Here is a 15,717-nt window from a genome sequence, read left to right as displayed (position 1 = left end):
CCCACCACATAACTCTCCTATAGAACTCTCCCACCGCATAACTCTCATATAGAACTCTCCCACCACATAACTATACAACCACATAACTCTTCTATAGAACTCTCCCACCGCATAACTCTCATATAGAACTCTCCCACCACAGAACTATACAACCACATAACTCTCCTATAGAACTCTCCCACCACATAACTCTCCTATAAAACTCTCCTATAGAACTCTCCCACCACATAACTCTCCTATAGAACTCTCCCACCAAAGAACTATACAACCACATAACTCTCCTATAGAACTCTCCCACCACATAACTCTCCTATAGAACTCTACTATAGAACTCTCCCACCACATAAATCTCCTATAGAACTATCCCACCAAACTACATGAACAGCCGCACATAGCTAGAATAACTTTGTGGCTGATCCACCCCAAACTCCCCGTGAACTATCCCACCACATAACTCTCATATAGAACTCTCCCACCACTTAACTCTTCTATAGAACTCTCCCACCACATAACTCTCATATAGAACTCTCCCACCACATACCTATACAACCACATAACTCTCCTATAGAACTCTCCCACCACATAACTCTCCTATAGAACTCTCCCACCACATAACTATACAACCACATAACTCTCCTATAGAACTCTCCCACCACATAACTCTCCTATATAACTCTCCCACCACATAACTCTCCTATAGAACTCTCCCACCACATAACTATACTATAGAACTCTCCCACCACATACCTCTCCTATAGAACTCTCCCACCACATAACTCTTCTATAGAACTCTCCCACCACATAACTCTCCTATAGAACTCTCCCACCACATACCTCTCCTATAGAACTCTCCCACCACATAACTCTTCTATAGAACTCTCCCACCACATAACTCTTCTATAGAACTCTCCCACCACATAACTCTCCTATAGAACTCTCCCACCACATACCTCTCCTGTAGAACTCTCCCTCCACATAACTCTCCTATAGAACTCTCCCACCACATAACTCTTCTATAGAACTCTCCCACCACATAACTCTCCTATAGAACTCTCCCACCACATAACTCTCCTATAGAACTCTCCTACCACATAAATCTCCTATAGAACTCTCCCACCAAACTACATGAACAGCCGCACATAGCTAGAATAACTTTGTGGCTGATCCACCCCAAACTCCCCGTGAACTATCCCACCACATAACTCTCCTATAGAACTCTCCCACCACATAACTCTCCTATATAACTCTCCCACCACTTAACTCTTCTATAGAACTCTCCCACCACATAACTCTCATATAGAACTCTCCCACCACATACCTATACAACCACATAACTCTCCTATAGAACTCTCCCACCACATAACTATACAACCACATAACTCTCCTATAGAACTCTCCCACCACATAACTCTCCTATATAACTCTCCCACCACATAACTCTCCTATAGAACTCTCCCACCACATAACTCTCAAATAGAACTCTCCCACCACATAACTATACTATAGAACTCTCCCACCACATACCTCTCCTATAGAACTCTCCCACCACATAACTCTTCTATAGAACTCTCCCACCACATAACTCTCCTATAGAACTCTCCCACCACATACCTCTCCTATAGAACTCTCCCACCACATAACTCTCCTATAGAACTCTCCCACCACATAACTATACTATAGAACTCTCCCACCACATACCTCTCCTATAGAACTCTCCCACCACATAACTCTTCTATAGAACTCTCCCACCACATAACTCTCCTATAGAACTCTCCCACCACATACCTCTCCTATAGAACTCTCCCACCACATAACTCTTCTATAGAACTCTCCCACCACATAACTCTTCTATAGAACTCTCCCACCACATAACTCTCCTATAGAACTCTCCCACCACATACCTCTCCTGTAGAACTCTCCCTCCACATAACTCTCCTATAGAACTCTCCCACCACATAACTCTTCTATAGAACTCTCCCACCACATAACTCTCCTATAGAACTCTCCCACCACATAACTCTCCTATAGAACTCTCCTACCACATAAATCTCCTATAGAACTCTCCCACCAAACTACATGAACAGCCGCACATAGCTAGAATAACTTTGTGGCTGATCCACCCCAAACTCCCCGTGAACTATCCCACCACATAACTCTCCTATAGAACTCTCCCACCACATAACTCTCCTATATAACTCTCCCACCACTTAACTCTTCTATAGAACTCTCCCACCACATAACTCTCATATAGAACTCTCCCACCACATACCTATACAACCACATAACTCTCCTATAGAACTCTCCCACCACATAACTATACAACCACATAACTCTCCTATAGAACTCTCCCACCACATAACTCTCCTATATAACTCTCCCACCACATAACTCTCCTATAGAACTCTCCCACCACATAACTCTCAAATAGAACTCTCCCACCACATAACTATACTATAGAACTCTCCCACCACATACTCTCCTATAGAACTCTCCCACCACATAACTCTTCTATAGAACTCTCCCACCACATAACTCTCCTATAGAACTCTCCCACCACATACCTCTCCTATAGAACTCTCCCACCACATAACTCTTCTATAGAACTCTCCCACCACATAACTCTTCTATAGAACTCTCCCACCACATAACTCTCCTATAGAACTCTCCCACCACATACCTCTCCTGTAGAACTCTCCCTCCACATAACTCTCCTATAGAACTCTCCCACCAAAGAACTATACAACCACATAACTCTCCTATAGAACTCTCCCACCACATAACTCTCCTATAGAACTCTCCTACCACATAAATCTCCTATATAACTCTCCCACCAAACTACATGAACAGCCGCACATAGCTAGAATAACTTTGTGGCTGATCCACCCCAACCTCCTGTGAACTATCCCACACATAACATAGAACTCTCCTATAGAACTCTCCTATAGAACTCTCCCACCACATAACTCTCCTATAGAACTCTCCCACCACATAACTCTCCTATATAACTCTCCCACCACATAACTCTCCTATGGAAATCTCCCACCACATAACTCTCCTATAGAACTCTCCCACAACATAACTCTCCTATAGAACTCTCCCACCACATAACTCTCCTATAGAACTCTCCCACCACATACCTCTCCTATAGAACTCTCCCACCACATAACTCTCCTATAGAACTCTCCTATAGAACTCTCCCACCACATAAATCTCCTATAGAACTCTCCCATCAAACTACATGAACAGCCGCACATAGCTAGAATAACTTTGTGGCTGATCCACCCCAAACTCCCCGTGAACTATCCCACCACATAACTCTCCTATAGAACTCTCCCACCACATAACTCTCCTATATAACTCTCCCACCACTTAACTCTTCTATAGAACTCTCCCACCACATAACTCTCATATAGAACTCTCCCACCACATACCTATACAACCACATAACTCTCCTATAGAACTCTCCCACCACATAACTATACAACCACATAACTCTCCTATAGAACTCTCCCACCACATAACTCTTCTATAGAACTCTCCCACCACATAACTCTCCTATAGAACTCTCCCACCACATAACTCTCCTATAGAATTCTCCTACCACATAAATCTCCTATAGAACTCTCCCACCAAACTACATGAACAGCCGCACATAGCTAGAATAACTTTGTGGCTGATCCACCCCAAACTCCCCGTGAACTATCCCACCACATAACTCTCCTATAGAACTCTCCCACCACATAACTCTCCTATATAACTCTCCCACCACTTAACTCTTCTATAGAACTCTCCCACCACATAACTCTCATATAGAACTCTCCCACCACATACCTATACAACCACATAACTCTCCTATAGAACTCTCCCACCACATAACTATACAACCACATAACTCTCCTATAGAACTCTCCCACCACATAACTCTCCTATATAACTCTCCCACCACATAACTCTCCTATAGAACTCTCCCACCACATAACTCTCAAATAGAACTCTCCCACCACATAACTATACTATAGAACTCTCCCACCACATACCTCTCCTATAGAACTCTCCCACCACTTAACTCTTCTATAGAACTCTCCCACCACATACCTATACAACCACATAACTCTCCTATAGAACTCTCCCACCACATAACTATACAACCACATAACTCTCCTATAGAACTCTCCCACCACATAACTCTTCTATAGAACTCTCCCACCACATAACTCTCCTATAGAACTCTCCCACCACATAACTCTCCTATAGAACTCTCCTACCACATAAATCTCCTATAGAACTCTCCCACCAAACTACATGAACAGCCGCACATAGCTAGAATAACTTTGTGGCTGATCCACCCCAAACTCCCGTGAACTATCCCACCACATAACTCTCCTATAGAACTCTCCCACCACATAACTCTCCTATATAACTCTCCCACCACTTAACTCTTCTATAGAACTCTCCCACCACATAACTCTCATATAGAACTCTCCCACCACATACCTATACAACCACATAACTCTCCTATAGAACTCTCCCACCACATAACTATACAACCACATAACTCTCCTATAGAACTCTCCCACCACATAACTCTCCTATATAACTCTCCCACCACATAACTCTCCTATAGAACTCTCCCACCACATAACTCTCAAATAGAACTCTCCCACCACATAACTATACTATAGAACTCTCCCACCACATACCTCTCCTATAGAACTCTCCCACCACATAACTCTTCTATAGAACTCTCCCACCACATAACTCTCCTATAGAACTCTCCCACCACATAACTCTCATATAGAACTCTCCCACCACATACCTATACAACCACATAACTCTCCTATAGAACTCTCCCACCACATAACTATACAACCACATAACTCTCTCCCACCACATAACTCTCCCACCACATAACTCTCCTAGAACTCTCCCACCACATAACTCTCCTATAGAACTCTCCCACCCACCACATAACTCTCCTATAGAACTCTCCCACCACATAACTCTCAAATAGAACTCTCCCACCACATAACTCTCCTATAGAACTCTCCCACCACATACCTCTCCTATAGAACTCTCCCACCACATAACTCTTCTATAGAACTCTCCCACCACATAACTCTCCTATAGAACTCTCCCACCACATAACTCTCCTATAGAACTCTCCCACCACATAACTCTTCTATAGAACTCTCCCACCACATAACTCTTCTATAGAACTCTCCCACCACATAACTCTCCTATAGAACTCTCCCACCACATACCTCTCCTGTAGAACTCTCCCTCCACATAACTCTCCTATAGAACTCTCCCACCAAAGAACTATACAACCACATAACTCTCCTATAGAACTCTCCCACCACATAACTCTCCTATAGAACTCTCCTACCACATAAATCTCCTATATAACTCTCCCACCAAACTACATGAACAGCCGCACATAGCTAGAATAACTTTGTGGCTGATCCACCCCAACCTCCTGTGAACTATCCCACCACATAACTCTCCTATAGAACTCTCCTATAGAACTCTCCTATAGAACTCTCCCACCACATAACTCTCCTATAGAACTCTCCCACCACATAACTCTCCTATATAACTCTCCCACCACATAACTCTCCTATGGAAATCTCCCACCACATAACTCTCCTATAGAACTCTCCCACAACATAACTCTCCTATAGAACTCTCCCACCACATAACTCTCCTATAGAACTCTCCCACCACATACCTCTCCTATAGAACTCTCCCACCACATAACTCTCCTATAGAACTCTCCTATAGAACTCTCCCACCACATAAATCTCCTATAGAACTCTCCCACCAAACTACATGAACAGCCGCACATAGCTAGAATAACTTTGTGGCTGATCCACCCCAAACTCCCCGTGAACTATCCCACCACATAACTCTCCTATAGAACTCTCCCACCACATAACTCTCCTATATAACTCTCCCACCACTTAACTCTTCTATAGAACTCTCCCACCACATAACTCTCATATAGAACTCTCCCACCACATACCTATACAACCACATAACTCTCCTATAGAACTCTCCCACCACATAACTATACAACCACATAACTCTCCTATAGAACTCTCACACCACATAACTATACAACCACATAACTCTTCTATATAACTCTCCCACCACATAACTCTCCTATAGAACTCTCCCACCACATAACTCTCCTATAGAACTCTTCTATAGAACTCTCCCACCACATAACTCTCCTATAGAACTCTCCCACCACATACCTCTCCTATAGAACTCTCCCACCACATAACTCTCCTATAGAACTCTCCTATAGAACTATCCCACCACATAAATCTCCTATAGAACTCTCCCACCAAACTACATGAACAGCCGCACATAGCTAGAATAACTTTGTGGCTGATCCACCCCAAACTCCCCGTGAACTATCCCACCACATAACTCTCCTATAGAACTCTCCCACCACATAACTCTCCTATAGAACTCTCCCACCACATAACTATCCTATAGAACTCTCCCACCACATAACTCTCCTATAGAACTCTCCCACCACATAACTATACAACCACATAACTCTCCTATAGAACTCTCCCACCACATAACTATACAACCACATAACCCTCCTATAGAACTCTCCCACCACATAACTCTCCTATATAACTCTCCCACCACATAACTCTCCTATAGAACTCTCCCACCACATAACTCTCAAATAGAACTCTCTAACCTATAGAACTCTCCCACCACATACCTCTTCTATAGAACTCTCCCACCACATAACTCTTCTATAGAACTCTCCCACCACATAACTCTCCTATAGAACTCTCCCACCACATACCTCTCCTATAGAACTCTCCCACCACATAACTCTTCTATAGAACTCTCCCACCACATAACTCTTCTATAGAACTCTCCCACCACATAACTCTCCTATAGAACTCTCCCACCACATACCTCTCCTGTAGAACTCTCCCTCCACATAACTCTCCTATAGAACTCTCCCACCACATAACTCTTCTATAGAACTCTCCCACCACATAACTCTCCTATAGAACTCTCACACCACATAACTATACAACCACATAACTCTTCTATAGAACTCTCCCACCGCATAACTCTCATATAGAACTCTCCCACCACAGAACTATACAACCACATAACTCTCCTATAGAACTCTCCCACCACATAACTCTCCTATAAAACTCTCCTATAGAACTCTCCCACCACATAACTCTCCTATAGAACTCTCCCACCAAACTATATGAACAGCCGCACATAGCTAGAATAACTTTGTGGCTGATCCACCCCAAACTCCCCGTGAACTATCCCACCACATAACTCTCCTATAGAACTCTCCCACCACTTAACTCTTCTATAGAACTCTCCTACCACATAACTCTCATATAGAACTCTCCCACCACATACCTATACAACCACATAACTCTCCTATAGAACTCTCCCACCACATAACTCTCCTATAGAACTCTCCCACCACATAACTATACAACCACATAACTCTCCTATAGAACTCTCCCACCACATAACTCTCCTATATAACTCTCCCACCACATAACTCTCCTATAGAACTCTCCCACCACATAACTCTCAAATAGAACTCTCCCACCACATACCTCTCCGATAGAACTCTCCCACCACATAACTCTCCTATAGAACTCTCCCACCACATAACTCTCCTATAGAACTCTCCCACCACATACCTCTCCTATAGAACTCTCCCACCACATAACTCTTCTATAGAACTCTCCCACCACATAACTCTTCTATAGAACTCTCCCACCACATAACTCTCCTATAGAACTCTCCCACCACATACCTCTCCTGTAGAACTCTCCCTCCACATAACTCTCCTATAGAACTCTCCCACCACATAACTCTTCTATAGAACTCTCCCACCACATAACTCTCCTATAGAACTCTCACACCACATAACTATACAACCACATAACTCTTCTATAGAACTCTCCCACCGCATAACTCTCATATAGAACTCTCCCACCACAGAACTATACAACCACATAACTCTCCTATAGAACTCTCCCACCACATAACTCTCCTATAAAACTCTCCTATAGAACTCTCCCACCACATAACTCTCCTATAGAACTCTCCCACCAAACTACATGAACAGCCGCACATAGCTAGAATAACTTTGTGGCTGATCCACCCCAAACTCCCCGTGAACTATCCCACCACATAACTCTCCTATAGAACTCTCCCACCACTTAACTCTTCTATAGAACTCTCCTACCACATAACTCTCATATAGAACTCTCCCACCACATACCTATACAACCACATAACTCTCCTATAGAACTCTCCCACCACATAACTCTCCTATAGAACTCTCCCACCACATAACTATACAACCACATAACTCTCCTATAGAACTCTCCCACCACATAACTCTCCTATATAACTCTCCCACCACATAACTCTCCTATAGAACTCTCCCACCACATAACTATACTATAGAACTCTCCCACCACATACCTCTCCTATAGAACTCTCCCACCACATAACTCTTCTATAGAACTCTCCCACCACATAACTCTCCTATAGAACTCTCCCACCACATACCTCTCCTATAGAACTCTCCCACCACATAACTCTTCTATAGAACTCTCCCACCACATAACTCTTCTATAGAACTCTCCCACCACATAACTCTCCTATAGAACTCTCCCACCACATACCTCTCCTGTAGAACTCTCCCTCCACATAACTCTCCTATAGAACTCTCCCACCACATAACTCTTCTATAGAACTCTCCCACCACATAACTCTCCTATAGAACTCTCCCACCACATAACTCTCCTATAGAACTCTCCTACCACATAAATCTCCTATAGAACTCTCCCACCAAACTACATGAACAGCCGCACATAGCTAGAATAACTTTGTGGCTGATCCACCCCAACCTCCCCGTGAACTATCCCACCACATAACTCTCCTATAGAACTCTCCTATAGAACTCTCCTATAGAACTCTCCCACCACATAACTCTCCTATAGAACTCTCCCACCCCAACCTCCCCGTGAACTATCCCACCACATAACTCTCCTATAGAACTCTCCTATAGAACTCTCCTATAGAACTCTCCCACCACATACCTCTCCTGTAGAACTCTCCCTCCACATAACTCTCCTATAGAACTCTCCCACCACATAACTCTTCTATAGAACTCTCCCACCACATAACTCTCCTATAGAACTCTCCCACCACATAACTCTCCTATAGAACTCTCCCACCACATAACTCTCCTATAGAACTCTCCCACCACATAACTCTCCTATAGAACTCTCCCACCACATAACTCTCCTATAGAACTCTCCACCACATAACTCTCCTATATAACTCTCCCACCACATAACTCTCCTATGGAAATCTCCCACCACATAACTCTCCTATAGAACTCTCCCACAACATAACTCTCCTATAGAACTCTCCTATAGAACTCTCCCACCAAACTACATGAACAACCGTACATAGCTAGAATAACTTTGTGGCTGATCCACCCCAACCTCCCCGTGAACGATCCCACCACATAAGTCTCCTATAGAACTCTTCTATAGAACTCTCCTATATAACTCTCCCACCACATAACTCTCCTATAGAACTCTCCCACCACACAACTCTCCTATAGAACTCTTCTATAGAACTCTCCCACCACATAACTCTCCTATAGAACTCTCCCACCACATACCTCTCATATAGAACTCTCCCACCACATAACTCTCCTATAGAACTATAGAACTCTCCCACCACATAAATCTCCTATAGAACTCTCCCACCAAACTACATGAACAGCCGCACATAGCTAGAATAACTTTGTGGCTGATCCACCCCAAACTCCCCGTGAACTATCCCACCACATAACTCTCCTATAGAACTCTCCCACCACATAACTCTCCTATATAACTCTCCCACCACTTAACTCTTCTATAGAACTCTCCCACCACATAACTCTCATATAGAACTCTCCCACCACATACCTATACAACCACATAACTCTCCTATAGAACTCTCCCACCACATAACTATACAACCACATAACTCTCCTATACAACTCTCCTATATAACTCTCCACCACATAACTCTCCTATAGAACTCTCCCACCACATAACTCTCAAATAGAACTCTCCCACCACATAACTATACTATAGAACTCTCCTACCACATAAATCTCCTATAGAACTCTCCCACCAAACTACATGAACAGCCGCACTAGCTAGAATAACTTTGTGGCTGATCCAGAACCTGAACTATCCCACCACATAACTCTCCTATAGAACTCTCCTATATAACTCTCCTATAGAACTCTCCCACCACATAACTCTCCTATAGAACTCTCCCACCACATACCTCCCCATGAACTATCCCACCACATAACTCTCTATAGAACTCTCCCACCACATAACTCTCCTATAGAACTCTCCCACCACATACCTCTCCTGTAGAACTCTCCCTCCACATAACTCTCCTATAGAACTCTCCACCACATAACTCTTCTATAGAACTCTCCCACCACATAACTCTCCTATAGAACTCTCCCACCACATAACTCTCCTATAGAACTCTCCCACCACATAACTCTCCTATAGAACTCTCCCACCACATAACTCTCCTATAGAACTCTCCCACCACATAACTCTCCTATAGAACTCTCCCACCACATAACTCTCCTATATAACTCTCCCACCACATAACTCTCCTATGGAAATCTCCCACCACATAACTCTCCTATAGAACTCTCCCACAACATAACATAGAACTCTCCTATAGAACTCTCCCACCAAACTACATGAACAACCGTACATAGCTAGAATAACTTTGTGGCTGATCCACCCCAACCTCCCCGTGAACGATCCCACCACATAAGTCTCCTATAGAACTCTCCTATAGAACTCTCCTATATAACTCTCCCACCACATAACTCTCCTATAGAACTCTCCCACCACACAACTCTCCTATAGAACTCTTCTATAGAACTCTCCCACCACATAACTCTCCTATAGAACTCTCCCACCACATACCTCTCATATAGAACTCTCCCACCACATAACTCTCCTATAGAACTCTCCTATAGAACTCTCCACCACATAAATCTCCTATAGAACTCTCCCACCAAACTACATGAACAGCCGCACATAGCTAGAATAACCTTGTGGCTGATCCACCCAAACTCCCCGTGAACTATCCCACCACATAACTCTCCTATAGAACTCTCCCACCACTTAACTCTTCTATAGAACTCTCCTACCACATAACTCTCATATAGAACTCTCCCACCACATACCTATACAACCACATAACTCTCTATAGAACTCTCCCACCACATAACTCTCCTATAGAACTCTCCCACCACATAACTATACAACCACATAACTCTCCTATAGAACTCTCCCACCACATAACTCTCCTATAGAACTCTCCCACCACATAACTCTCCTATAGAACTCTCCCACCACATAACTCTCCTATAGAACTCTCCCACCACATAACTCTCCTATATAACTCTCCCACCACTTAACTCTTCTATAGAACTCTCCCACCACATAACTCTCATATAGAACTCTCCCACCACATACCTATACAACCACATAACTCTCCTATAGAACTCTCCCACCACATAACTATACAACCACATAACTCTCCTATACATAACTCTCCTATATAACTCTCCCACCACATAACTCTCCTATAGAACTCTCCCACCACATAACTCTCAAATAGAACTCTCCCACCACATAACTATACTATAGAACTCTCCTACCACATAAATCTCCTATAGAACTCTCCCACCAAACTACATGAACAGCCGCACATAGCTAGAATAACTTTGTGGCTGATCCACATAACCTCCCCGTGAACTATCCCACCACATAACTCTCCTATAGAACTCTCCTATAGAACTCTCCTATAGAACTCTCCCACCACATAACTCTCCTATAGAACTCTCCCACCACATACCTCCCCATGAACTATCCCACCACATAACTCTCCTATAGAACTCTCCCACCACATAACTCTCCTATAGAACTCTCCCACCACATAACTCTCCTATAGAACTCTCCCACCACATACCTCTCCTGTAGAACTCTCCCTCCACATAACTCTCCTATAGAACTCTCCCACCACATAACTCTCCTATAGAACTCTCCCACCACATAACTCTCCTATAGAACTCTCCCACCACATAACTCTCCTATAGAACTCTCCCACCACATAACTCTCCTATAGAACTCTCCCACCACATAACTATAGAACTCTCCCACCACATAACTCTCCTATATAACTCTCCCACCACATAACTCTCCTATGGAAATCTCCCACCACATAACTCTCCTATAGAACTCTCCCACAACATAACTCTCCTATAGAACTCTCCTATAGAACTCTCCCACCAAACTACATGAACAACCGTACATAGCTAGAATAACTTTGTGGCTGATCCCAACCTCCCCACATCCCACCACATAAGTCTCCTATAGAACTCTCCTATAGAACTCTCCTATATAACTCTCCCACCACATAACTCTCCTATAGAACTCTCCCACCACACAACTCTCCTATAGAACTCTTCTATAGAACTCTCCCACCACATAACTCTCCTATAGAACTCTCCCACCACATACCTCTCATATAGAACTCTCCCACCACATAACTCTCCTATAGAACTCTCCTATAGAACTCTCCCACCACATAAATCTCCTATAGAACTCTCCCACCAAACTACATGAACAGCCGCACATAGCTAGAATAACTTTGTGGCTGATCCACCCCAAACTCCCCGTGAACTATCCCACCACATAACTCTCCTATAGAACTCTCCCACCCTTAACTCTTCTATAGAACTCTCCTACCACATAACTCTCATATAGAACTCTCCCACCACATACCTATACAACCACATAACTCTCCTATAGAACTCTCCCACCACATAACTCTCCTATAGAACTCTCCCACCACATAACTATACAACCACATAACTCTCCTATAGAACTCTCCCACCACATAACTCTCCTATAGAACTCTCCCACCACATAACTCTCCTATAGAACTCTCCCACCACATAACTCTCCTATAGAACTCTCCCACCACATAACTATACAACCACATAACTCTCCTATAGAACTCTCCCACCACATAACTCTCCTATATAACTCTCCCACCACATAACTCTCCTATAGAACTCTCCCACCACATAACTCTCAAATAGAACTCTCCCACCACATCTCTCCGATAGAACTCTCCCACCACATAACTCTTCTATAGAACTCTCCCACCACATAACTCTCCTATAGAACTCTCCCACCACATACCTCTCCTATAGAACTCTCCCACCACATAACTCTTCTATAGAACTCTCCCACCACATAACTCTTCTATAGAACTCTCCCACCACATAACTCTCCTATAGAACTCTCCCACCACATACCTCTCCTGTAGAACTCTCCTCCACAGAACTCTCCCACCACATAACTCTTCTATAGAACTCTCCCACCACATAACTCTCCTATAGAACTCTCACACCACATAACTATACAACCACATAACTCTTCTATAGAACTCTCCACCGCATAACTCTCATATAGAACTCTCCCACCACAGAACTATACAACCACATAACTCTCCTATAGAACTCTCCCACCACATAACTCTCCTATAAAACTCTCCTATAGAACTCTCCCACCACATAACTCTCCTATAGAACTCTCCCACCACATACCTCTCCTGTAGAACTCTCCCTCCACATAACTCTCCTATAGAACTCTCCCACCACATAACTCTTCTATAGAACTCTCCCACCACATAACTCTCCTATAGAACTCTCCCACCACATAACTCTCCTATAGAACTCTCCTACCACATAAATCTCCTATAGAACTCTCCCACCAAACTACATGAACAGCCGCACATAGCTAGAATAACTTTGTGGCTGATCCCACTAACCTCCCCGTGAACTATCCCACCACATAACTCTCCTATAGAACTCTCCTATAGAACTCTCCTATAGAACTCTCCCACCACATAACTCTCCTATAGAACTCTCCCACCACATACCTCCCCATGAACTATCCCACCACATAACTCTCCTATAGAACTCTCCCACCACATAACTCTCCTATAGAACTCTCCCACCACATACCTCTCCTGTAGAACTCTCCCTCCACATAACTCTCCTATAGAACTCTCCCACCACATAACTCTTCTATAGAACTCTCCCACCACATAACTCTCCTATAGAACTCTCCCACCACATAACTCTCCTATAGAACTCTCCCACCACATAACTCTCCTATAGAACTCTCCCACCACATAACTCTCCTATAGAACTCTCCCACCACATAACTCTCCTATAGAACTCTCCCACCACATAACTCTCCTATATAACTCTCCCACCACATAACTCTCCTATGGAAATCTCCCACCACATAACTCTCCTATAGAACTCTCCCACAACATAACTCTCCTATAGAACTCTCCTATAGAACTCTCCCACCAAACTACATGAACAACCGTACATAGCTAGAATAACTTTGTGGCTGATCCACCCCAACCTCCCCGTGAACGATCCCACCACATAAGTCTCCTATAGAACTCTCCTATAGAGCTCTCTATATAACTCTCCCACCACATAACTCTCCTATAGAACTCTCCCACCACACAACTCTCCTATAGAACTCTTCTATAGAACTCTCCCACCACATAACTCTCCTATAGAACTCTCCCACCACATACCTCTCATATAGAACTCTCCCACCACATAACTCTCCTATAGAACTCTCCTATAGAACTCTCCCACCACATAAATCTCCTATAGAACTCTCCCACCAAACTACATGAACAGCCGCACATAGCTAGAATAACTTTGTGGCTGATCCACCCCAAACTCCCCGTGAACTATCCCACCACATAACTCTCCTATAGAACTCTCCCACCACATAACTCTCCTATATAACTCTCCACCACTTAACTCTTCTATAGAACTCTCCCACCACATAACTCTCATATAGAACTCTCCCACCACATACCTATACAACCACATAACTCTCCTATAGAACTCTCCCACCACATAACTATACAACCACATAACTCTCCTATACATAACTCTCCTATATAACTCTCCCACCACATAACTCTCCTATAGAACTCTCCCACCACATAACTCTCAAATAGAACTCTCCCACCACATAACTATACTATAGAACTCTCCTACCACATAAATCTCCTATAGAACTCTCCCACCAAACTACATGAACAGCCGCACATAGCTAGAATAACTTTGTGGCTGATCCACCCAACCTCCCGTGAACTATCCCACCACATAACTCTCCTATAGAACTCTCCTATATAACTCTCCTATAGAACTCTCCCACCACATAACTCTCCTATAGAACTCTCCCACCACATACCTCCCCATGAACTATCCCACCACATAACTCTCATATAGAACTCTCCCACCACATAACTCTCCTATAGAACTCTCCCACCACATACCTCTCCTGTAGAACTCTCCCTCCACATAACTCTCCTATAGAACTCTCCCACCACATAACTCTTCTATAGAACTCTCCCACCACATAACTCTCCTATAGAACTCTCCCACCACATAACTCTCCTATAGAACTCTCCCACCACATAACTCTCCTATAGAACTCTCCCACCACATAACTCTCCTATAGAACTCTCCCACCACAT

Source organism: Oncorhynchus gorbuscha, linkage group LG23 (genome assembly GCF_021184085.1).
Source record: "Oncorhynchus gorbuscha isolate QuinsamMale2020 ecotype Even-year linkage group LG23, OgorEven_v1.0, whole genome shotgun sequence".
In the NCBI taxonomy this organism is placed as follows: domain Eukaryota; kingdom Metazoa; phylum Chordata; class Actinopteri; order Salmoniformes; family Salmonidae; genus Oncorhynchus; species Oncorhynchus gorbuscha.
This window is presented reverse-complemented; position numbering follows the sequence as displayed.